Raw genomic sequence first — 23,738 nt, forward strand, 5'->3', positions numbered from 1 at the left:
TGGGTCAGATACAGCAATGAGCTCTCTGAACCCTTCTCCATTAACAATGGCGTGAAGCAAGGCTGTGTTCTCGCACCAACCCTCTTTTCAATCTTCTTCAGCATGATGCTGAACCAAGCCATGAAAGACCTCAACAATGAAGACGCTGTTTACATCCGGTACCGCACGGATGGCAGACTCTTCAATCTGAGGCGCCTGCAAGCTCACACCAAGACACAAGAGAAACTTGTCCGTGAACTACTCTTTGCAGACGATGCCGCTTTAGTTGCCCATTCAGAGCCAGCTCTTCAGCGCTTGACGTCCTGTTTTGTGGAAACTGCCAAAATGTTTGGCCTGGAAGTCAGCCTGAAGAAAACTCCCCACCATGACTACCAGCCCCCCCCACATCTCCATCGGGCACACAAAACTCAAAACGGTCAACCAGTTTACCTATCTCGGCTGCACCATTTCATCAGATGCAAGGATCGACAACGAGATAGACAACAGACTCGCCAAGGCAAATAGCGCCTTTGGAAGACTACACAAAAGAGTCTGGAAAAACAACCAACTGAAAAACCTCACAAAGATAAGCGTATACAGAGCCGTTGTCATACCCACACTCCTGTTCGGCTCCGAATCATGGGTCCTCTACCAGCATCACCTACGGCTCCTAGAACGCTTCCACCAGCTTTGTCTCCGCTCCATCCTAAACATTCATTGGAGCACTTTCATCCCTAACGTCGAAGTACTCGAGATGGCAGAGGTCGACAGCATTGAGTCCACGCTGCTGAAGATCCAGCTGCGCTGGGTGGGTCACATCTCCAGAATGGAGGACCATCACCTTCCCAAGATCGTGTTATATGGCGAGCTCTCCACTGGCCTCCGTGACAGAGGTGCACCAAAGAAAAGGTACAAGGACTGCCTAAAGAAATCTCTTGGTGCCTGCCACATTGACCACCGCCAGTGGGCTAATATCGCCTCAAACCGTGCATCTTGGCACCTCACAGTTCGGCGGGCAGCAACCTCTTTTGAAGAAGACCATAGAGCCCACCTCACTGACAAAAGGCAAAGGAGGAAAAACCCAACACCCAACCCCAACCAACCAATTTTCCCCTGCAACCGCTGCAACCGTGTCTGCCTGTCCCGCATCAGACTTGTCAGCCACAAATGAGCCTGCAGCTGACGTGGACATTTACCCCCTCCATAAATCTTCGACCGCGAAGCCAAGCCAAAGATATGCCAACTTGCAAGATGTATTTGCTCCTAAGCACAAAATCCCAGACTCCCTAATTAGAGTTCTGTTATTGAAAGTCAAGTACGGTTTATTATCATCAAATTGCACAAGAACAACCTGACAAAACAGCATTCTCTGGTTCTTGATGCAAAACACACAGGCACATAACTAGACATAACACACATACAAGCAAACATATACACGTAGGACAAGTATTCATATATACAAATTGTAACAGATTTATGTTAATCTTTAATTTAATGTTAAACTATATTTCTTATATATAAATGTCTTAGTAGATGTATTCTTAGTAAGTTAGTTTGGGTGGTTACAGGGGCACAAAGATAACACATTCGCATTTTAAACACACATGGTTCTTTGAGATAGAAGACAGAACCCAGTTTGAAATGAAAATGGATGCAGATTGAAGTTAGAGTAAAGAAGATGAAAAGGAGTTATGATGGTTGTTGAGATATTGGAAACAATAGATGTTAATTCAAAAGCACCTGTACAAACACACAGCCATTTTAGTTCTGAGGAAAGCAGACTTCATGGAGGTGTGTAGACTTGAATGTTTTTAGCACATTTATATAAAAAAGACCTTATGAGTTTCAAAGAGAGAAATTATATCACGTACCATGTGATATGAGAAATGGGAGCAATATATTATCGTAATGAGAGGCAAAGTGATCAGGTCATTTTGGGAGTTGACGGAAGTCAAAACCCTGTGACATACAGGGGTTGAAAGACAGGATTGAGTTACATTAACCAGATTGGTGCTGTTTTGTGTGTTACACCTGGTGAAATGGGAACATAGAATCAGTGGCTTTTGAAATAAAGAAGACCACTTCACTGTCTCTTTGAAAAAATGATGACAGATTTCTACTGTGTCCATTTTTGTATGGCCACTTCATTTAACTCTTGTCTAGTTTGTGACTTCATCATGGAAGAAGATGACCACATTTGTTTCACCCTTGTTTGGGTTGTGAATTCATTACGGAAGAAAATAGCCACATTGTGAGTAAAGAGGCCTGGATATATGATGTTTAAAAGTGCTTTATAATTACTTCTGAACTAAGAATTTAAGACCTTCAAGCAAGACTAAAATGATGCTGAACTTTTAAAGATTGACTTTTCAGAGTGGGACATTAATTATACACACATACACACACACACACACACACACACACACACACACACACACACATTTACATTTGCGCATAGTGAGGTTAAATTCAGAATTAAGTAAGTTTAGAGGTAAGTAAGAAATGTTATGTTGTTAATGGCTTAATTAAAAAAAAGCTATTATTTAGAATTTACCATTGCCTCGTGAATTTTCCATCGTTGTTCCTGTTTTGCTGGTGCTAACAAAGACCCTTTAGTCCCAAACAAAATTTAATAAATATATAAATACTGTTTTGTGAATATGAGAGTCTTCGATGGTTAGTGTGAGCAGTTCCTTTGGTTATTCAGCAGTCTCACTGCCTGTGGGAAGAAGCTTTTCCTCAGCCTAGTGGTGCTGCCTCTAATCCTCCTGTATCTCTTTCCCGATGGAAGCAGCTGAAAAATGTATGGAGTGTGGAAAGAGTCATCAATGATTTTGCATGTCCTCTTCAGACAACTATCTGAGTAGATCACATTTATGGGGGAGGGAGACTCCAATGATAATTTCTGCAACTCTCGTACGGTCCTACAGATTGACCTGCGATCCAATTCTCTGCAGCAATCCCTGGATATACAAAGATCCCACATGTGCTTTAAATTCTGTATGGTGGCAAGAATCCTTGCATTAAATGATAGGGTGGCCGCTTCATTGCTTCTCTAATCTTGTGACTATTTATAGGATTTACTATGTTGATAATTTGGAATGGGTGAGTGCCTGCCAGTGCTGGTATGTATGATATTGCCAAATAGTTTCAGCAAGGACTTCAGGCCTGATATTCCTGGTGGAACATATAATCAGTATCAGCAAAGCTGCTTTCATAGCTGGTACTCTTTTTGTACAATCTTGTCAGTTGCATTAATGCCAATGTTGAAACATCAAGGGGTTTGGGACGAAAGTGGGAATGTTGCATTGGTCTGAGGATCAACCATGAATAAATGAAATGGTAGAACAGGCTTAGTGGGTCAAATGGCCTTTTTTTTAAGATTCTTACAAATCAGTTTCTAAATATTAGTTAGTAACTGGTGTGAAATGAGCAAAAGAACAACAATCAAAAACTTCCTGCATTTAACACTTTATTTTACAAATTATTCTTCAGATATATCCCAAACTGCGTGATCAATAAGTCTTCTGTACAGATGCCACAAGGCAGATTACAAATGTATGACTGAAAACGTGGGACGAGGAGAGGCGGGAGTAAGGGGCAGGGGGAGGAGGCGAGGAGAGGAGGGAGCAAGGGGCAGGGAGAGGAGGAGAGAGTAAGGGGCAGGGGGAGGAGGTGAGGAGAGGAGGGAGCAAGGGGCAGGGAGAGGAGGAGAGAGTAAGGGGCAGGGGAGGAGTACAGGCTAACAGTTAAGAGGTCATAGGTGGATACAGGTTGGAGAGTACGTGAAAAGAGCTGAGGGGGGGTGGGGAGCTGTTGGGAAGAATACAGGGGAAGGAGTTTAAAGGATGCTGGAGGTGGGAGAGTACCAGGTTGGAGAGTGCCCAGATGGAACATTAGGTGTTGTTCATTCTTGATGTTCCAATTTGCGAATGGCCACGTTTTGATAAACATGTTAGCATGGAAATGGTGTGTGGAATTAAAATGGTTAGTTACTGGGAGCTCCTGCCTGCTTTTTGCTCACACCTTGATGAAGGACTCAGCCCGAAATGTTGGTTACCTTATAGATGTGTGATCTGCTAAGTTACTCCATGACTACAGACACAGTGTGTGCAGACTCTTCTGTTATATGAGTAGCATTTGATGGTTCTGGGCCTGTATTCACTGAGGTTTAGAGGATGAGGGGGATTTCATTGAAATATTGAAAAATCCAGAAGGAGTGCATGTGGAGAAGATGTTTCTAGTTATGGGAGAATCTTGGGCCAGAGGGCACAGACTCAGAATAAAAGAATATCCCTTCAGTCAGAGATAAGACTATGTACCATGTGTTTTTGTTCATACACCATGGTCTGGTCTGGAGAGATGTTTTTCTTCAGGTTGTTTATGTACAATCAGATAATAATGAGATTTCAATGAGATTTTTTTTTCAGGGTGGTAAATCTGTGGATTTCAGATAGGTGTGGAGGGTAAGTCATTGGGAACATTGAAATCTGAGTTTCTTCAATTGGAAGGGTGTTAAAGGTTATGGGGAGAATACAGGAGAATGGGGTTAAAAGGCAAGGTAAACCAGCCATGATTTGAATGGCAGAGCAAACTCAATGGGTTGAGTGGCATAATTCTTCCCTTATGTCTTATAGTGTCATTTTCTCCCCTTTGTCTTTAAAACAGATTAAATGCATATTGCAATGATTCTATTGCTTCATTGTAACTTGTATGAGCCTTCAAGGTTAGGTGGCTTGTCAAGACCATAAATCTTATCATTAGTTGAGCCCTTCTGCCAACCATAACTAGTCTTAAATATCTGTAATATCACATTAAAGAGTGTAAATCCAGATATGTTTCTACAAATGATCCATGACAGAGCGATGCTTGCAAGCAGTTGGAGATTGTTTCTGAAAGCAATGCCTGAACAGCACAAGTCCTTGTTAACAGCCAAATGTTTGGAAACCCTGAACTCATATAACCTTTCCTGCTTTGCAAATTACTGTTTGCTTTGCAAACGTAATATCGAGCACAGCGAACCCACTATGCACTTCATCCACTATCGGGACACTGCAATCGATATAATTCTTTCCATTCCTCACATTTCAGTGGATCTTGGCATATTTATCAAATGGCTTTTCGGAGAGTCTGTAATACAAAGGGAAGACAAAGCAGAATAGAGGAAAGAGATTGAAAGTCTGACGATATGGGGCCAAGATAATAACCACTCTGTCAGCTTGATTACAATGAAGGAGGCAGGCTGTTATTGATTTTAGGAGAACAAGCTGAATCTGCAGCCCTGTCCACATTAATGGCATAAAAGTTGAAAGAGTAGATAACTTTAATTTTCTTGGAATAAGTTTCTCTATCCTGGAACCGATGTGACGATGCAATCATGAAGAAGGCTCTCTTTTTTTAATTTTTTTTTATTTTTCACACTATGAACCATACTAACCAAATTACACACAAACATTTCCCTCTTGAATATACACAGTCATTTTCTCCCCTTTTTCACCCCTCCCTTCCCTCCCTCCTTCACCCACCCCCCCCCACCCACTCAACGTTCAACCTATATGATACATTAAACCCATTAAACAATGTCATCACACAATGAAAATAAACAAGAAATTTGTGTCATCTACTTTTACACACTGGGTCAGTTAATTTCATCTTCTCCTTCTGTCATTTTAGGGGGTGGAGATCCGCGGTAGGACTTCTCCGTTGTGTTCCATGTTAGGTTCCCAAATTTGTTTGAATACTGTGATGTTATTTCTTAAGTTATATATTATTTTATCCAATGGAATACATTTATTCATTTCTATGTACCATTGCTGTATTCTCAGGCTCTCTTCTGATTTCCAGGTTGACATAATACATTTTTTTACTACAGCTAAGCCTATCATAATAAATCCTTTTTGTGCTCCAACCAAATCGAGTCCAAGTTCTTTACTTCTTATATTACTTAGAAGAAAGATCTCTTGATTTTTTGGTATTTTGCTTTTTGTGATTTTATTTAATACCTGGTTTAGATCTTCCCAAAACTTTTTCACTTTCTCACATGCCCAAATTGCATGTACTGTTGTTCCCGTTTCTTTCTTACAACAAAAACATCTGTCTGATACTGTTGGGTCTCATTGATTTAACTTTTGGGGCGTGGTGTATTACCTGTGTAACCAATTATTTTGTATCATGTTTGTATCATCGTGTTTATTGTATTTCTCATAGTTCCGGAGCATAGCTTTCCCATGTTTCATTCTTTATCTTTATGTTTAAATCTTGTTCCCATTTTTGTTTGGGTTTACAGCTTGTTTCCTCATTCTCTTTCTCTTGCAGTTTGATGTACATGTTTGTTATAAATCTTTTAATTATCATGGTGTCTGTAATTGCATACTCAAAATTTCTTCTTTCTGGTAACCTCAAGAAAGGATATAATTGACGGAAATTGCCCAAAGAGTCCATCTAGAATCCAAAAAATCAACCTCTCTCAAAATGTATGACAAAGACAGAATTCATAATCATTATTAACAATATAAAATTGAGTTGAAAATGTTGCTGTATAGCCATTATGTTTGGGACTGTAAAGATTTAGGGTTGTTACAAATGCACACAATTGATTTTAGTCTGGAATATTGGCTTGACACCATATTTTTAAAGAAAGACACGTAAGTGTGTCTGAATCCTGTGTGATCTAACTATGATTTTAAAAAATGCATCCTTACAGCACCTTTAATAGAATGAAACATGACAAAAATCAAATCAAATTGAACTTCAGGGGAAGGAGCGATAGTTTCAATCTCAAGGTAAAAAGACAAAAGCATTGAGGACTCCCACCCTGCACAGAGCATTGTTTAGCTATTTCTGCCATGAAAGAGATACTGGAGTATCAGAGCCAACACCACCAGGCTGAGAAACAACTTATTCCCACAGGCAATGATACTGTTGAACAACCAAAGGAACTACTCACACTAGCCATTTACTAAATATTTACTAAACAATATTTATTTTTTTCTTGTTTTTATATCTGCCTGTTTGTCCTGCATATTATATTGTTTGTCTGTATGTGTGCTATGGCTGCATGTTTTGCTCTGAGGACTGAAGAATGTTGCTTCATATGGTTGTATTTGTGCAATCGGATGATAATAAACTTCACCTTGAATGAAGCTTTGAGCTGAGGCATGGAGTTGGGCAATATTACAGACGTTGAAATTGAAAGACATTCGGGTGGTGTCACAGCAAAGTGGTGGGAAGTTCAGTACAGTGTCAATTGGAAATTGTGTGTCAGATGAGCAATTTGAAAATTTAGCATGCAAGTTTCTTCAGGAGAGCTCATCAAGAAGCCAATAAACCAGGCATGTTCTGTTCAACTGAACATGAATCCTGTAGCGATGTTGAATTATGCAAGTGGGAGTTGTAGAGCTCGTCGAAAGAACCAAAGATCCGAACCAAGGCTTTTATTAGCAAAAGACAGGAGCTCTTCACAGGTGGCCGACCAGTCCGGAATGATCCGACCTGGCTAGGGACACATCCCTTTAAGGCCCAAACAGTAGGTGTGGCTAAGCTCTCAGCCAATCGCTGTAAGCACAGTCATTACATACTCTAGATACTGTAACTATATACATTGGTGATAGGTCTGTACTATCACAGGAGTTTTCCATTGTGTTATCATTTCCTAAGTTTCTAATGTAACTTCCAAATGTTAAAAGTTATTTTAAGAACATTCAACATCAAAAGATCTTGTCAGTTCATAAACAATTACTTCAACTTTTTTGCTTAGGTAATGGATTGGAGCTGAATATTTGCTTGAGTACTAATTAAATCATAAGGAGCAGTGAACATGAATTGTGAAATATAGTTTATTACCACTGAAGTGGAACCCAATAGATGAGAGTTGCATTAAATTATGGAAGGTAATTTAGTGGAAAGTTTATTCATCTTGTACCCCGCTATGTTTTTAAAATGCATGGTAGATATTGGAATGGAATTCAATTTTGATATATCTTTGAGGTCATCTAATTTTTCTTCTTGTTTTAGTTTAAAATGTCAAACTTATAATCATAACATCTTTCTTTGAGTGGCAATTAATTTGTTCAAACACGTTTCCGTGCCCTTCAATGCGAAATATGCACATTTATATTCTAATGTTCACAATGATTACTTTCTTTAACTTCCTGTGATCTTAATTGTTGACTGAATTGGTGTGAGAATTGGCAGCAGTAAAGTTTCCATATTGTAACCGAGTATATAGACATGTTTTTGGGAGATAAATTAGGAAAGGTTTGTAAGAATAGGTTACATACAAACACTTTAAAACAGATCATATTTCAAATTCTGGGAGCTCTGCTAATGCTAGACATATTGGCTCCACAGCTTTTGCAAGAGCTTTGGAGAGTGCCCAATAGATTTCACTAATGGATTGTTATTTACAAAAAGGCAACAGATAAAAGAGCTTGTCGAAGCCACCTTCTGTTTGGACCTGTTTTAAGAGGGTCATGTGGCTTTGCAAACAGAGAGAGTCAAAGATGCTTTCTGTGTGTATGTGAGAGAGACACACACTCAGAGATCAGTTCTACAGTTTTACAGCCAGTAACAGCAGCTGGGACTGGAACAGGACAAGCTGGCAAGCTTGTGGAAAGCCTCATTTGGAAGATAGGTTTGTAAGTGCTTAGTTTAGTCTGGTCAAAGCCCTTGTGGTTTATGCAAAAGGAGAGGACTGGCTGTCTAATGTTTCACTTGGAATAAGAGAAACAAAAAAGCAATCCATGGTGACCTGAAGGAAAGAGTTTATCATTTGGAGAACCCTGAAGGGGACAATTTCATCAGCAAGACACTGGAGTGGCTGATTAAAAAGGAATCAGTTATGGACAAATTTCTCTCTGAAAACCGACAAGAACCTTCCATTTACCTTTCAAGCACTTAATAAATGTGAAGTTCTGTGCACTGTATTAGAATTGCCTGCAATCTGTGAACTTGGAGGAAGGAGAAGTGAGATTGGACTGTGAACCAAATAACTTTTCTGAACTTTTGCACACATTACATGCATGTGCACTTAGAATTAGAAGGGGGTTAAGTTATGTTAAGTAAGTCAATTGTGATAAGTTAAAATTTGATTCTATTTTCATGTTTAAAGATAATTAAAAGCAACTTTTGTTTAAATAACCATTTGTCTTGGTGAATATCTATTGCTGCTGGGTTTTGGGTTTCTCTGGGCTCGTAACAATATAAGGATAGGTGTTTAGGAAATAAGATGATATGTGAGAAATTATTAGCATCTACATATGTAATGTACAGATGTAATGAATTTGTAAATAGGGGTTTGATAGGCATGTAAGAGAGAATAGGCTACACAGAAATAGGTGAGGGAATAGGATGGATTGGAATGCACTGAGACGGACGGCATCATTTTGATAGGCCAAATGGCCTTCTCTGTCATAAGGAAATGTGAGAAACAATATGTAATAGTCAAATTTCTCTTAGTCCGTGAGATAAAAAATGCATACAATGAAGATGATTTTGTAATGAATCTTATTCTTGCAAAAGTGATCAAAATTAAATTGAACATTTTGGTTTTTGTCACTGACTATTGTGTATTAAAGCAGCAGAAAATTGTTTTATATCTGACAAAATGACAATTAGAAATTACTTCTTTTTTTTTATTTTTCACACCATAAATCACATTAGCCATGATATACACTTTTTTCTTTTTCACACATATACAGTGACTTTTTCTCCCCCCCCCCCCTCCTCCCAAGCCACCCCCCACCCCCCCCCCTCTCATCCATTTTAGGTATACAATCTAGTTTGCATTAATTCAGTCAGACAATGTTGTCATTCAACAAAAATACACCAGAAATTCTACTGAGTCCATTCTTTTCTTTTCTTCTCCTGCCATCAACTTAGGTAATGTTTGTTCCTGATGTGTTCATTATATATGTTACTATTCAAGAAGTGTTCTGCGAGAGAAATTGATTATTTTGAGCTGTTTGTCACATTAGTGCTGTTGGCATCAGATCTTGTGGGTGGGGGGAGCGGAAGCCCCTGTAAAGGTATATTGGAGAACCATTGAACCTGGATAACTCCTGGATTTAATTGTTCTGAGTAAATGTTTACAGTTAATAAATTCAAAATAAAAATGTTTCTAGTTTAGAATCTGTGACATTGTGCCAACTGAGCATTGCTCAAACCAATTAAAAAAACAATACAAATGAAAGCCATTGAGAATGATGTTACTGTTTGAAAAGCAGAAACATTATTGAATGTCGATGTGAAAATGAATTTATTGTTTATTTTTAACGATAATTGGAAATGTTGAAGCTTCTGCTCTGATTTTAAATGCTTTCTCCAGCAAAAATAGGACAAAGTTGTATGAAAATCATGTGAAAATCAGTCCTCATTTCTGTTCCAGTTATGTCTTCTGGCATTTCTCTTGGTTATTTCCCATGGACACACCGCAGGAAAAAAAATCTTACTGATTAAAGTGAAATTTAAACAAGTGAAATTGAGTAATTTTATTAAACCAGGTCCCAGTGAAATTTGAAGGTATGAAACGTGCTTTCCTTGTCCATTACCTGTTGGTTCCAGGCCTTCGAGTCAATTCATAAATGTCTGGATGGAGGTTGTCTTTAACACATTAACATGCGCATCCTGAGCAGCTTGAATTATGCCTGCAAGCAGAAAGCTTCCAACTCTCAATTCTCCATCCAATCCATATCAATAAACTCCATGCTGGATTGAAACTCTCGGTTTACCATATCAAAGGAAATTAATCCTCGTCCTCAAAATGCCCTGGATTTCTTGGCAAGGGCAGTGCATTGGCAAAGCCAGATCACTTTTCTCACCTCCTATCTTCCACAGAAATTGTGTTTTCAAGTTTCCTGTCTCCTGTATGGGAACTTGTGGGTTTGCAATGAGGGTGAATTCTTATATAAAAAAAATCAAAATGTTGAGATATGCACTACAATGAAGTCGTATTCGGTTTCTGGAGTTACATTTTAGATTTTTAGTTTTAGAATCTCCTGACAGGTAAGTATCTTGGCTCCAAATTTTATGAATTTAGTCTAGTTTCCCAAGTAATTTGTTCTCAATAATTTGAAATAAAAACCCAAAGCAAGCCAGGAAAATACAAGCTAGTAAGCCTTTCATCAGTGTTGGAGAAGAATCTGAGGGAGAGGATTACTGTTCATCTGGAAAAACAGGAACTGATTGAAGTACGCATTGTTTTATCTGGGGAAATCATATCTCACAAATCTAATTGGGTTTTTTTTTGTGAAACAAAAGATGGCAATGTGGAGCAGACAGGGAGGTGACTGGGAAAAATTGCCATTTTACACAGCAGTGATTCCGAAGGGTAAGGCACAAGGGATCCAAGGCAAGTTGGCAACCTGGATTCAAAATTGGCTGGGTAATTGAGGCAGAGAGTGGTTTTGGATGAGAGTTTTCCCATCTGAAAACCCATAACAAGTGGTGTACTGCAGGGATCAGAGCTGGCACCTTGGTTGTTTGTATCAATGTTGGGTGAGAATGTAGCGACCATGATTCGTCATTTTGCAGATGCCGTGAATATTGGTACAGTTGTAGGTAGTGCAGAAACTAGACTAAGAATGCATCAGGACAGATCTGCTGGGAAGCTGAGCAGAGTGATGGCAGCTCAGATTTGATCCAGACAAGCACAAGATTATGTGCTTCAAGAAGTCAAAATCAGGAAGATCACATGGAGTAAATGGCAGGGACCTTATTAGTTGATGTACAGAGAAACCTTGAAGTGCAAATCCAGAGGTCTCTGAAAATGGCAACATGGGTGGATTCAGTCATGATAAAGGCTTTGGGATGCGTGCATTTATTGGCGGAAGCATTGAGCATAAGAGTTGGCATGTTATGTTGCAGCTGTACAAAACATTTGTTAGCTGTATGTGTGTGTCTTGAATTATGTACAGTTTTGTATACAGTTCTGGTTGCTGCACAACAAGAATTAGGTGCCAGCACTAGAGGGAATGTAGAACTTTTCTGCATAGTGTGTATGTATAGTGAGATGATAATAAACTTGAACTTGGGAAGAGATTCACCAGGATGTTGCCCATAGAGATTGGATAGGCTTGGTTTATTCTCACCAAATCTGACAGGTGACCCCAAAGAGGTTCATAAAATTCTAACAAATAAGATTTTTTTTATCTCCAGGATAGGAGATTCCAGACTCAGTGCCTAGGCTGAATGTGAGAAGGGAACATTTGAAAGGAGGTCTGAGTTACATTTTTCACATAAACGGTGGTGAGTTTCTGGAACAACCTGCCACGAGAGGCAATGGAGGCAGATCCCATTACTGCATTTAAAGTGCATTTAAACAGACCCTAGGTAGGAAAGGCACTGAAGGATCTAGACCAAACTTTGGCAAAAGGGATTAGTGTGGGTAGGCATCAAGATTGACATGGATGATGTGAGCTGGAAAGGCCAGAATCTGTGATGAGACTTTGATAAATCTGAAATAAATGTTATTTTATTCAATTTGAATGTAGTCTGATCTCAGAGAGTGAGATTCCAACTGGAAATGAAAACAGTAAAGCTCTCACCATATGAGGGGGCTTCTGTGAACAGATATATCAGCGAACGGAGGCAAATTTGGAGGTCCTGAATTGATTGACCAAGTTCTGTTGGTATTCTCTGAGCTGTGCTCCCCAGCTGGCACCCAATGGCAAAGCAAAAACATGCTGCAATTTTCCAACATGAACACTGGGAAATGTTGTCTTGGATCCTGTACCAGAAATCAAGAACTAATAAGGCCACAGAGTTACATAATTCTGGGGAGAAATTTTCATTTGATTATTTGTGGTTTACTTTGCTGTTTTTAATTATACAAGAGTATTTTGGTTGGCATTTTTAAAATTAGAGATTATTTAAATTTCATAATTTTAATACATTCTAATTTAATTTTTATTTAAATCACTGATGTTTGTTGATCAATTGAATTCATGTTTTATGATTTAATGCTGTTTTAATTCAAAATATGAAGGAATTTGAATAATTTAATTAACTTCAGTGTCTAAGAATTATTAATAGCAATAAGGGAAAGCCAAGTGAGGGGGCTTTGTCATCTATGCAAGTGGTTTTGTGCTTTGGTTTGTCCTGGTCTATATGCCACACCATTATATCACTGGGCAGCCTCTTGTCCCTCAGGAGATCATTCAGCAACTCCAGACTCCAGGGCTGCATGAGAGGACATTTCAATCTGTGGAAATTATTTGAGGGAAATGAGGAACATAAACAATGAGCCAGGCTGAGGAAGTTTAGTCTTTTGCCCTTTGGTTAATTACACAGTTGATCAATGGAAAAGGGAGGAAAGGGTTAGAATTACTTCCTACCGCTCTCCGGAACTGTACTTTCCATCCTGAGCTTTTCACTGAATATTTTATATTGTTATTATCTCAGCTTCTCATGAATCAAATAGTCATATGCCTTCATAATCTCAACCTTCCTACGCTGTCAATATTGCCTGGAGAAGGATGCAGATCCAGGCTTTTGAAAGACAGGGTCTGGATTGTGCAGAGGGCACAATATGGAGCATTTAGCTGGTGTGGAATGGTGAGTTTTACATCAGTTGTTTAATCCTTTTTCAAGGCAGTAAAATTGTGAAGTGTATAAGAAAGCTTTTGAAGCAAAATACAACTAATGTGGGAAATCGGTAATGACACATGGAAAATCATTGAATGAGCATGGGTGTTTATGAGCAGCAGAGAGGTCCCAGTGCATTTGGTCCCAATGGCATTGGCAGGGAGAGATGTGAGATCCTACAGAGAATTTTGGATGTCGGGAGAATGTTCAAAAGCCAGACCTCAGGGGCTGTCATGTCCTCGTGCCACATAATGGAGTTAAATACTCAGCTGTTGAGCTGGTTCAGGAAGGAGGGGGCTAGGAACATGGATTGTTCTCTCTGAGGGCAGGTGAGAGGCTGCCCCTGAATAAGAAGAGCACCAATATCCATGTGGGAAGTTTTCTGGTACAGCTTGGGTGGGTTTAACGTGGCGTAGCATGGGAATGGAAACCGGAGCAGTTGGCCAACAAGTGGAGTGATTGAGGGGAACATAAGAAATAGGAGCAGGAGAAGGCTATCTGACCTGGCAATTCCTCTCTGTCGTTCAATGAAATCATGGCTGATCTGGCCACAGATGTAGCTCCCGCCCTAATATTCCCCAAGACCCTTAATTCCACTATTATTTCAAAAATCTCTCCTCCATCTGATCAGAGAATTTCACCAATTTACTACTCTACGGGAGAAATAGTTCTTCCTCAGGATTTGTTTCCTCCAGAGAAGTGTTCGATTTATTCCCCTGATTTGAGGCTATTCCTCTAGTTCTATAATCATCTACCTGTGGAAACATTCCCCCCTGTTTCTTTTATCATTTTCATTGTTTTATGTTTGTGTAAGAGCTGCCCTCATGAATTAAGTGCCAGACTACTCAATCTCTCCTTCTCAATAAACACTCTAATTTTCAGAAACAACCTGGTGAACCTCCTCTGCGTCGTCTCCAAGCCAATATATCCTTCCTTAAGTAAGGAGGCCAGAAATGGACATAGTACTCCAGGTGCGACCTTACCAGTACCCTGTAGAGTTGCAGTTGAACCTTCCTGCTCTTAAATTCAATCCCTTCAATCTCTCAAGGAGTGAAGAACACCTCATTTGCCTTTTTGGTTATCTGCAAACTAACCTTTCATCATTCAGGTAAATACAGTCCCAGGTCTTTCTGCACAATAGCATACTCCGAGTCTTCACCAATTAAATAATATTTGATTTACTCGTTTTCCTTCCAAATTGGATGGTCTTGCATTTACCAACATTGTACTCCATCCACCAGACTGTGTTTACTCATCTAATCTATCTACATATCTCTGCAGACTCTCTGCATTCATGAAACAATTTGATTTTCTGATCAATTCAGTGTCATTGGCAAACTTAGAAAACCTACAATTGGTTTCCTCTTCCAAATAATTTATGTACATTGTGAACAATTGTGGAGTCTGCACCAAACCCTGAGATACACCGTTAACCATTGATTGCCAACCAGAAAAACACCAATTTACAAACTCTTTACCTTCTGTTAGTTAACCAATCCTCTATCCATGCTAATACAGTATCCCCAACAAGAGTATAGGTCAAGTATGTCTGATTGGAGGAATAGGATGGGCCAGGTTAAAGGACGCTGTAGGGCTGATGGGCTGTAGTGTGTATTTCAATTCAAGGAGTATTAAAGGTAAGGCTGATGAGCACGATGCCTGGATTAATGAGTGAAACTGTTATTGTTGAGACTTGGTTTTGAGTAGACAGTTCCAATTTTCAGACATAATATAGAAGGATATGAAAGAGGTGGGAGATTACATTGAGAGAGGACATGCTGGAAGGCTCGAACAGTAAAGCCATATGATTAACAACGCCAGCAATTTTGATCAAAATTTTTTTCTGAATTCATAATTTGAATGGTCAAAGAAATAAATGAAAGCAAAATTGTTTGTACATGAATATTTCCAAAGGTAATCGACCTGGACACCTTGATCGTTCAGATGGCAGTCACAGAAGCACTCTCTTTTTTCCCTGGAACGCGTGCTTTTTTCAAAGCCTACTATCATTTCTCCATCCCTTCCAGTTATTGTTTTTTTTTCTCATCAGTTTTGGGTTAATATATTGGGAGAAATATATTGGCGTTATTACTTTGTGAGTTAACCCCACTTGGTATTTATTTTTTTTATTTCTTTTTTACCACAAGCTTCGTGACCAACAGGTAAAGCAGTGCTTCTCATATCCCTACTAAGTACAGTATGATTGATTACTGACCACATCTTAGATAGATTTTGAAATGAAGGTATCTATTATTGTACATGTAGATGATAATCTAACAAATGTAACAGATGCACCTTATCTTTCCTCTATTGTGTGAAAGAAATATTGCTATTATTTATGCTTTTCCTATCTGAAGATTGTTGAATATATTCTTTTTATTTCTCATTCCAGTCATATTCTGAAGATCTTTCCACAGATAACCACCTTCTGAGAAACAGTGGAAATTAAGATCATTATATAGTGCTATGCAGCCATCTCTTATTGTCAAGATTTATTTTGTATTTATTTCCATTTTCCATCAACACAGCATGATCTTTTTTTTAATAATACTGGGCTTTTACGCCTGCTAGGCAAGCACTCAACCAGAATGATTTTTCTGTTGTTGGAAGAAGTATTGCTATTTGCCTTCCCTGTATGGGAATGAAAACATGTTTACTCATGATTATTTCATTTCTTTGCTACTTATTGTTCAAGTGTGTAATCATATTGTATGCAAACCAAATAATATAAAGAGAATGCATTTTCGTCATATTTTGTTCAAACTGCACTGACCATAAAATGACCACAAGGCAAGTCAATTTCCATTATAAAGTGGCATTATTTAAGTCTTCTGGTTTGAAAATAACCAGCCTGCTAAAAATGGAATTGATCCCCCCCCCCCAAAAAAAAATCACAATATATTTGCTGATCCCTGTTCCAAACTTTAAACATTATTGTATTGGGACAAAGTGGACATTAAAACAGTGCTGCTCATGAGATCTATATTGAGTCTGTGTGATGCCATGGGCCAAAGTGTTTTTTTTTTAATGTAGACAATGGGAAAGGCATCTTCAGCCTTAAATCCTAGGCCTTGTGGAGATCATCGCATTAAAACAAAAATATACACACACTCATTTGGGCCGCAGTTGGCTCATGCTGGATTCATTCATTCCTTTGGGGGTGCCCTGGAATTGCTTCAACTTTTTTGTGGCCAGAGTGAAGTACATTACCTAAGATTGGGTGATTGGCGGTGTGGGGATGGGTTTGATGGAAGGAGGGAATGGTGGTAATGGGGATAGCCAGAGATCAAAATAAGCCAGTATGTGTGAGTAGAGCAGACAGGCGAGAACGTGACAATCAATCAGTTTAAACAGGTTAAGTCAGCAGTGCTAGTGAGACTATCGAAGTTGTTGCTTCAATACCTGGTGACAGCCAACAGAAAATGCATTGTGTTATTTGTTGCCTCCAAGAAAATAGAAGCAGGTCTCACCTTCTGTAGAGATGAACTCCAGATCACCAATGAGGAAGTGGTCCTTGAAATAAGTGAGCATTTGCCTCAACGAAACCATCTATTCTAGTAGCTGGGATTCACACCATTTGCGAACTGCGTACTGACAGAGGAAAATTCCATGAATCATGATGGTACATGCTCAGTGAGATCACCAGTGCACATCCAGTGGTTTTTGTTAATTTAATGATTGAATCAGAAATGGTTCAGTTTCACAGCACATCAGAGCAAGAGGTAATTCAGCAGGATTCCCAGATCCTATCATGTGCTGACCAACCAATATTTCTTTTGCATGCATGCTGTTGGAAAATTCAGTACTGCAACAGGCCTAAGCCTGGTTTTAAAAAAAAAAGTGTGTGTGAAACGACTTTGGCTTTGCACACTGCAACATTCTCAAAGGCAATCTGTGGGCAGGTTGCATTGAGATGTGGGCATCAGGATGGTTGAACTATGTTCTGTGATGTGGGGGAGAGAAAGGAGGTCATCGTGCTGAGATTTTTAAAAATGGTCATGTCAGGATGAGTGAAGAGGTTTGGCCACAATGAGGTTTGTACAAGTTGAGATCTAATGAGGATGGGAAGAGTGACGGGCCTCAGGGAGTTAATGCAGAGATTGGAGTCGAGGCAGAGAGCAAGGTTCAGTACCAAAGATTATGGAGTAGTTTTGTATTTGGGAATGGTTCACATCTGTGGTCATATTGATGATCGTGAGATCAAAAGTCAAGGGTGGTCAAAAAAAATCAATGTTTGGGTAATGAGGACTCCTGTTGGGGTTCAGCTGCTTGACATTTCAAAGTTCAGGATTCAAGGTTTCTTTTATTGTCACATAATAATACATTAAAAATTTAATACACAGGATATGCTTCAACATTTGCCTGCATTAAAGCAAAGAGTCACTATTAGCTTTGCCTGGTGCCCCTAACATTAGGAGAAAGGGAAGCAAAGAAGTGTTCCTTCAGAGCCACTGAGTGTCCATCCATTCATCTCCAGTGCCTCTCCCCTCTCAGTGCTGCACAGACTCCAGTTCAAACCATTGGCAACCCGAGCTCCAGATGCAGTCCTCTGATATGATCAGAAATACTTCAGCACCTGAGACTCTTGGAAGCCCTTCTTTCCTTCAGCACCCTCTTGAATCCCAGATCTGATTCTTGGTTCAGCAGCCTGAGTGAGTCCTTCGACGGCAAGTCGCTAATCGCCCACACCCTGTATGGGTCATTCACTGATGAGCCTCTTGCTCGTCTGCTGCCATGGTTACCTACCTGGTAGTGTAATCTACCATGAATTTCTTTCTCAATGGGGGGGGCTGTTCTCCCTTCTCCCTGCTCCTAGTGCCCTGAACCATGCTGCTCCCCCAGAGTCTGCAACTCAGCATAGTACACCGCCCAGCACAGATGCTGCCATCTTGGGCATAAACCTCTGTGGTTGCAGGATTCTAAAAAAAGCAATGTTAACTCCTTTAAAAGACCATTTAAAGCCTATATGGAACTGTTTCTGTGAAGACCAGGCAGTAGGACCCTGCGGTGTAGCGCTGTGTCTCTGCTCCCCACTCTGTTGGGTCTGCAATAGCAGCATTCCTGTCATTACAGCAGGTCCCATAGAGCTGGTCATTGAGATGTTGTATGAGGCTCATTAGCTGTTGGGTGAGATCGGGTTTGGTAATGGGTGAACCAAGAGAGAGCTGGTCAATGTCCAAAGCAGATTTATGAAGGGTTGCCATGTCACGGACTCGTGGGCCGTAATGGCCTGTTACCGTGATGTACATCTAAATTTATAGGAAATGTTCGGAATATTCAGCAGATCAGTTCGCATTCACATCTGCTGAGTATCCCCAAATTTTCCATTTGTGTTTCATATTTTCAATGCTTTTCATCCAAGGAGAAGTTGATAAACCTGTCAGTAGCTCCGAAGGTCATCAATAATGATTGACTTGCTTTCCATCAAATCATTTCCCTCACTGATATAGCTTGTAAGTCGTTGAAACTAGTTGCTGAATAATTTGTCAAAAATAATTTTTACAATTTATGTTCACCTTGACAGAGAAAGGGTTATTAGAAACTCCCAACTGTGCTTCTGGATATAGAGGTCATACCTCACTCTCTTGACTGCATCCTTTTTAAAATATTATTAGGTTAGGGAAGTAAGTAGCATGATTGACATTGTATATCTTGATTTTCTGAGAAGTTCAATATGCTGCTTTAATGAAATAGAATCCTGTGGAATTAGATTATGAATTGGATAAGGAACTGGTTGCATTTGTATAAGCAGGGGGTTGTTATTAATGGAGTGATTCTGTCTAGCAATTTGGCAGTGGAAGATCTTGAAGGTGCCTTTCAAAATTCATGGATGTAAGTTGATGGCACAATTACCTAGTTTCTGGCCCACGAATAAATCTACAGATTAAAATTTATGGAGCAGGATGTAATGTGATATTGTACTTCCTCAAAACCCTCCATTTTGATTACATCACCAGCATGACAGGAGCTGGTTGAACAATGATGTGCACTCAAGGGGTGTGGAGTGTAGAACTCTCTGTCCAAAGACATTCAAGGCTGACACAGATTTTAGGCCCAAAGTAAAATCAATGGTTATGGGGAGCAAGTATGAATCCCTGAGGCCTCACAAACAGTGACACATCTTGAGATGAGAGCATGAAAGCATAATGTGTAGATGTAATTAAATTCTTGCTTGCTGTAGCAACACAGGAATATAAGTACATTAATAAACAATAAGTATAAATCCAATTTACTCTATATGACTTGAGAGAGAAAACCTAAATGTAAACATATGGATAAATGTTCACAATTGCAGTTGTTCCAAATCAGTGCTGTCTCACTTGTGTAGATATTTATTGACAGAGCACGTTTGGTTTGGCAGATTTTCACTAGGGTGGTGTGGCAAGGATCTGTACTTTGTCCTCAGCTATTTTGACTTGTGAAGGAGTTTTAAAGTGTAATGTATCCAAGTGTTGTGATGGTAAAAACCCAGATACGAGAGGAGTCTGTGAGAAGAATCTCCTACAATGGGTCAAAGGCCAGTTTTGAGATCACAAATGGAGGATTTTGAGAAAGTGAAAAATCATACAATTTGAAAAAAAAAGAATTTTTTATATATATATGTATGTATACTTCTGAAAAGGTATTCAGGATTATTTGGGTGTCACCACCTTATGATTAAATGTAACCAGACAAGCAGGAGGATCAATGGCCATGTTAAATTTGGATCATACCTGTTCAGAAATTTTGCTGCAATAACAATGGGACTTGGTAAGATTGCACTGCCCAGGGTGCAGTACCTTAGCCTTCTAACCTCCTGATTATGCTTGACTTAGATGACCAGCAGACGTTCACTGGACTGTTTTCTGAGTGAGAACAATGAGAGACTGAATAGAAGGGCAGTATCTTCCCTAGTTTAGGGTTTCAGGAGTTTGAAATGCATAAAATAATGAACATTCACAGAGCATTCATACAGTTTCTTCAGTCTCTAGCCTAGAATGAAGTGAAGTGAGCCATTGATGATCTGGATGAGTGGGGCTCTGCTCAATCAGTGAGATGAATGTTTAAAACTCATTGTTACACATGGCTGTAGGTCCTTATGCCCATTAATAAATATTTGACTTGGAGGCTCTGGAGGGATCAAACAATATTTGCATCAGGTAGGAAGGGATTGATGCAGAAATGAACAATATTCAATGGTGGAGTGGAAATGGATTTTATGGTTTTCTTCTGCTCCAACGTATTTTACTTGTCTTTAGTGTAGGAGTATGCAGTTAGGAAATCCTAGTCACGGAAAGGAAAAATTTTAATTTAGAAAGTGCCTTCAAAAAAAATGTAAGGAAATTGTTAGTTAATTGGTACATTTGGTGGTCATGGGTTTGTGGGCAGGAAGGGCCTGTTACCGTGTCTAAGTAATGAAGGATGTGTGACAATGGTCTTCCCTATTAGTTTTCCGGAAGAGGTTTGCTTAAGAAATATATTAAGTGAAGAATATGTGCTGACAACACCAGTTTTTCTCTGAAATAGAGACATGAGATCTTTTTTCACCTATTGAGAGGCGTCAGATCTTAGTTGAGCATCTCATCCAAAAGGTCACACCTCCATCAATCCAATACCAATTAGTATAGCACTGCAATATCAAAATGGATTATTTAATGATCATGAGTTTATTGTCATGTCCATTGTAAAATGTACAAATGCATGTCTCCATTTTTTTGCGGACCGGGGAGCAGAGACAAAGTGCTGCTCTGCAGGGTCCAACCAGCCAGGCCTAATGACTGGGGCTCCATACAGCTTTGAAAGGGCTTTTTAAATGAGTCATTGGTGTTTTTAATTAAAATTCTGCATCTGTGGGGTCTGTGCCCAATATGGCTGCACCTGTGTTTAGCAGCGGCCGCGAGGAGTTGCAGCCTCTGGGGGACCGGAAATAGGAAGAACACCCCTCATTGGAAGCAGAGGAGATGACCCAACTGGGCTCTGTCTATGGCAGCGGACCATCGAGGTGCTCAGCAGCTGAAGGACCTACACAGACTTGGAGACGAAAGACCCAATAAGGCTGTAGGCTGCTGGAGACAAGTATATGGGAATCAGGTATCAGTATTGAAATCGGGATTTGTGCGGGTGTTGAAGGCAAGAAGGGCTCCTGAAGGGCCTCGGACATTGAAAGCAAGGGTATCGGAGATTTGGATCTGGAGCTCGGGTTGCCGATGGATTGAACAGGATTTTGTGCAGCTGCAGGAGCTCTGGAGCTGAATTCACAGACAATCTGTGACTTTGAAGGGATTCTCTTTTGCTTCTAATGGTGACTCTCTGCATAACTTAGAGCAGGCAAAAAGAAATTTAATTTAATATTACATTATTACATGACTATGAAGAAATATTGAATGTTAAAAACAGAAAGTTTCTCTAGGATTTACTTTTAATAATAACATATAACATAACATAACAATTACAGCACGGAAACAGGCCATTAGGCCCTTCTAGTCCGCACCGAACCAAACACCCCTCTCTAGTCCCACCTCCCTGCACAATGCCCATAACCCTCCATCTTCTTCTCATCCATATACCTGTCCAACCTTTTCTTAAATAATACAATTGACTCCGCCGCCACTATTTCTCCCGGAAGCTCATTCCACACGGCTACCACTCTCTGAGTAAAGAAGTTCCCCCTCATGTTACCTCTAAACCTCTGCCCCTTAATTCTTAACTCATGTCCTCTTGTTTTAATCTTTCCTCCTCTTAACGGAAATAGTCTATCCACATCCACTCTGTCTATCCCTTTCATAATCTTAAATACTTCTATCAAATCCCCTCTCAACCTTCTACGCTCCAAAGAATAAAGACCTAATCTGTCCAATCTCTCCCTGTACTCTAGATGCTTAAACCCAGGTAACATTCTGGTAAACCTTCTCTGCACTCTCTCCACTCTGTTTATATCCTTCCTATAATTAGGCGACCAGAACTGCACACAGAACTCCAAATTAGGCCGCACCAACGTCTTATACAATCTCAACATCACCTCTGTAACTGTGTAACAATGGTGACTGGTTGTCCTGCTTCCTTCATAACAATTTCCCACAGACTCAACAGTCATCCCTGAGATACCCACAAAATATCTTGAGAAAATTTACATCAAATGTAGGTGATTTCTTGTAGCATTATTGTGCTTCGTTATTGCCAACCTCTCTCACTCAAAAATATTAACTTTACATGTGTGTAGTTTCATTCCATTGAATTGGTTTACATTGTAATTTTCTGATTCTTCTATTTCTCTCCTGATTTTTTTTTTTATTTAACTTTCTATTCACTGAATTTGAATGTTGTAACCTAATCCTCGTGGCAGACTTCCCTTGGTAGAAATTCTGTATTGGTTGCTTGTTCCAAATGTTTGCTGCAGTCATTGGTGTCACTGGGGGAGTGCGGACCATACTGGTTGACACCATCAGAGGGGATGACACCAAAACGACAGTCTATAAAATTTTTGTACAGTGCAGAAATGTATTTTTTTTTAATAAAAAATCCCTGTAGTGAGTTATGATAACATTTTTCGTAAGCCATCTTACCTACAAGGCTAAAACTCGATGCTAATTTATGTTTTGAACCTTTTATGAGCTGTCATTATTACCCAATGACCATGATGCTTCAAATCACGTGGTTTCATCTGCACGCACTACAAGCAAGCGCTGTTGTTTTTGTTGCTGCTGCTGCTGCTTTTATTGATGCTGCTTTTGTCAAATTTTCTGGTGTTTTAGCTACAATACTGTGGTAATTAATATTTATGAACCTATGTCAATAACTTTTTTAAGAATTAAAAAAAAGGTAGTGGGAGGGTGACACCATGAGTTACCACACTGGGTAACACCAACCCTAGTGACGCCACTATCATAGTATCCAGTCCCAAAAAGCCTCATTCATTGGAAGGGCAGGTGGCTGGACCTTTAGTATATGCTGTTGCAGTATGGATGGGCTCTATTCCATCAAATGATATAGTACAGAAACCGGCTGTGTTGCTCACTGAGTCTTTCTGCTAAGATTAACCATAGGTCAAGCTCATTCGATTTTATTTTGTTCTCCCCGCGCCGGATTCAATTAACTCTGGCAATTAATCTACCGATCGGCATGTCTGAGGAATGTGGCAGGGAATTGGAGCACTGAGTGATCTCAGTGGGGTGGTGGGGGGGGGGGGTGGTGGTAGGGAG

The 23,738-nt window shown here is 39.7% G+C and overlaps 1 protein-coding gene and 1 long non-coding RNA gene across 9 annotated transcripts in view; one reads left to right on the forward strand and one right to left on the reverse strand.

The window, feature by feature from the left end:
* opcml (opioid binding protein/cell adhesion molecule-like) overlaps window positions 1-23,738 on the forward strand; it is a 1,099,456-nt gene that overhangs the window by 870,410 nt on the left and 205,308 nt on the right. The window lies entirely within an intron of this gene.
* Window positions 17,036-23,738, reverse strand: part of LOC138741049 (uncharacterized) — a 65,281-nt gene continuing 58,578 nt past the window's right edge. Inside the window, exon 3 of the long non-coding RNA XR_011343297.1 lies at window positions 17,036-17,151. This is a non-coding gene — a long non-coding RNA (uncharacterized lncRNA). The remainder of the gene's footprint in view (window positions 17,152-23,738) is intronic.

Source organism: Narcine bancroftii, chromosome 8 (assembly GCF_036971445.1).
Source record: "Narcine bancroftii isolate sNarBan1 chromosome 8, sNarBan1.hap1, whole genome shotgun sequence".
In the NCBI taxonomy this organism is placed as follows: Eukaryota; Metazoa; Chordata; class Chondrichthyes; order Torpediniformes; family Narcinidae; genus Narcine; species Narcine bancroftii.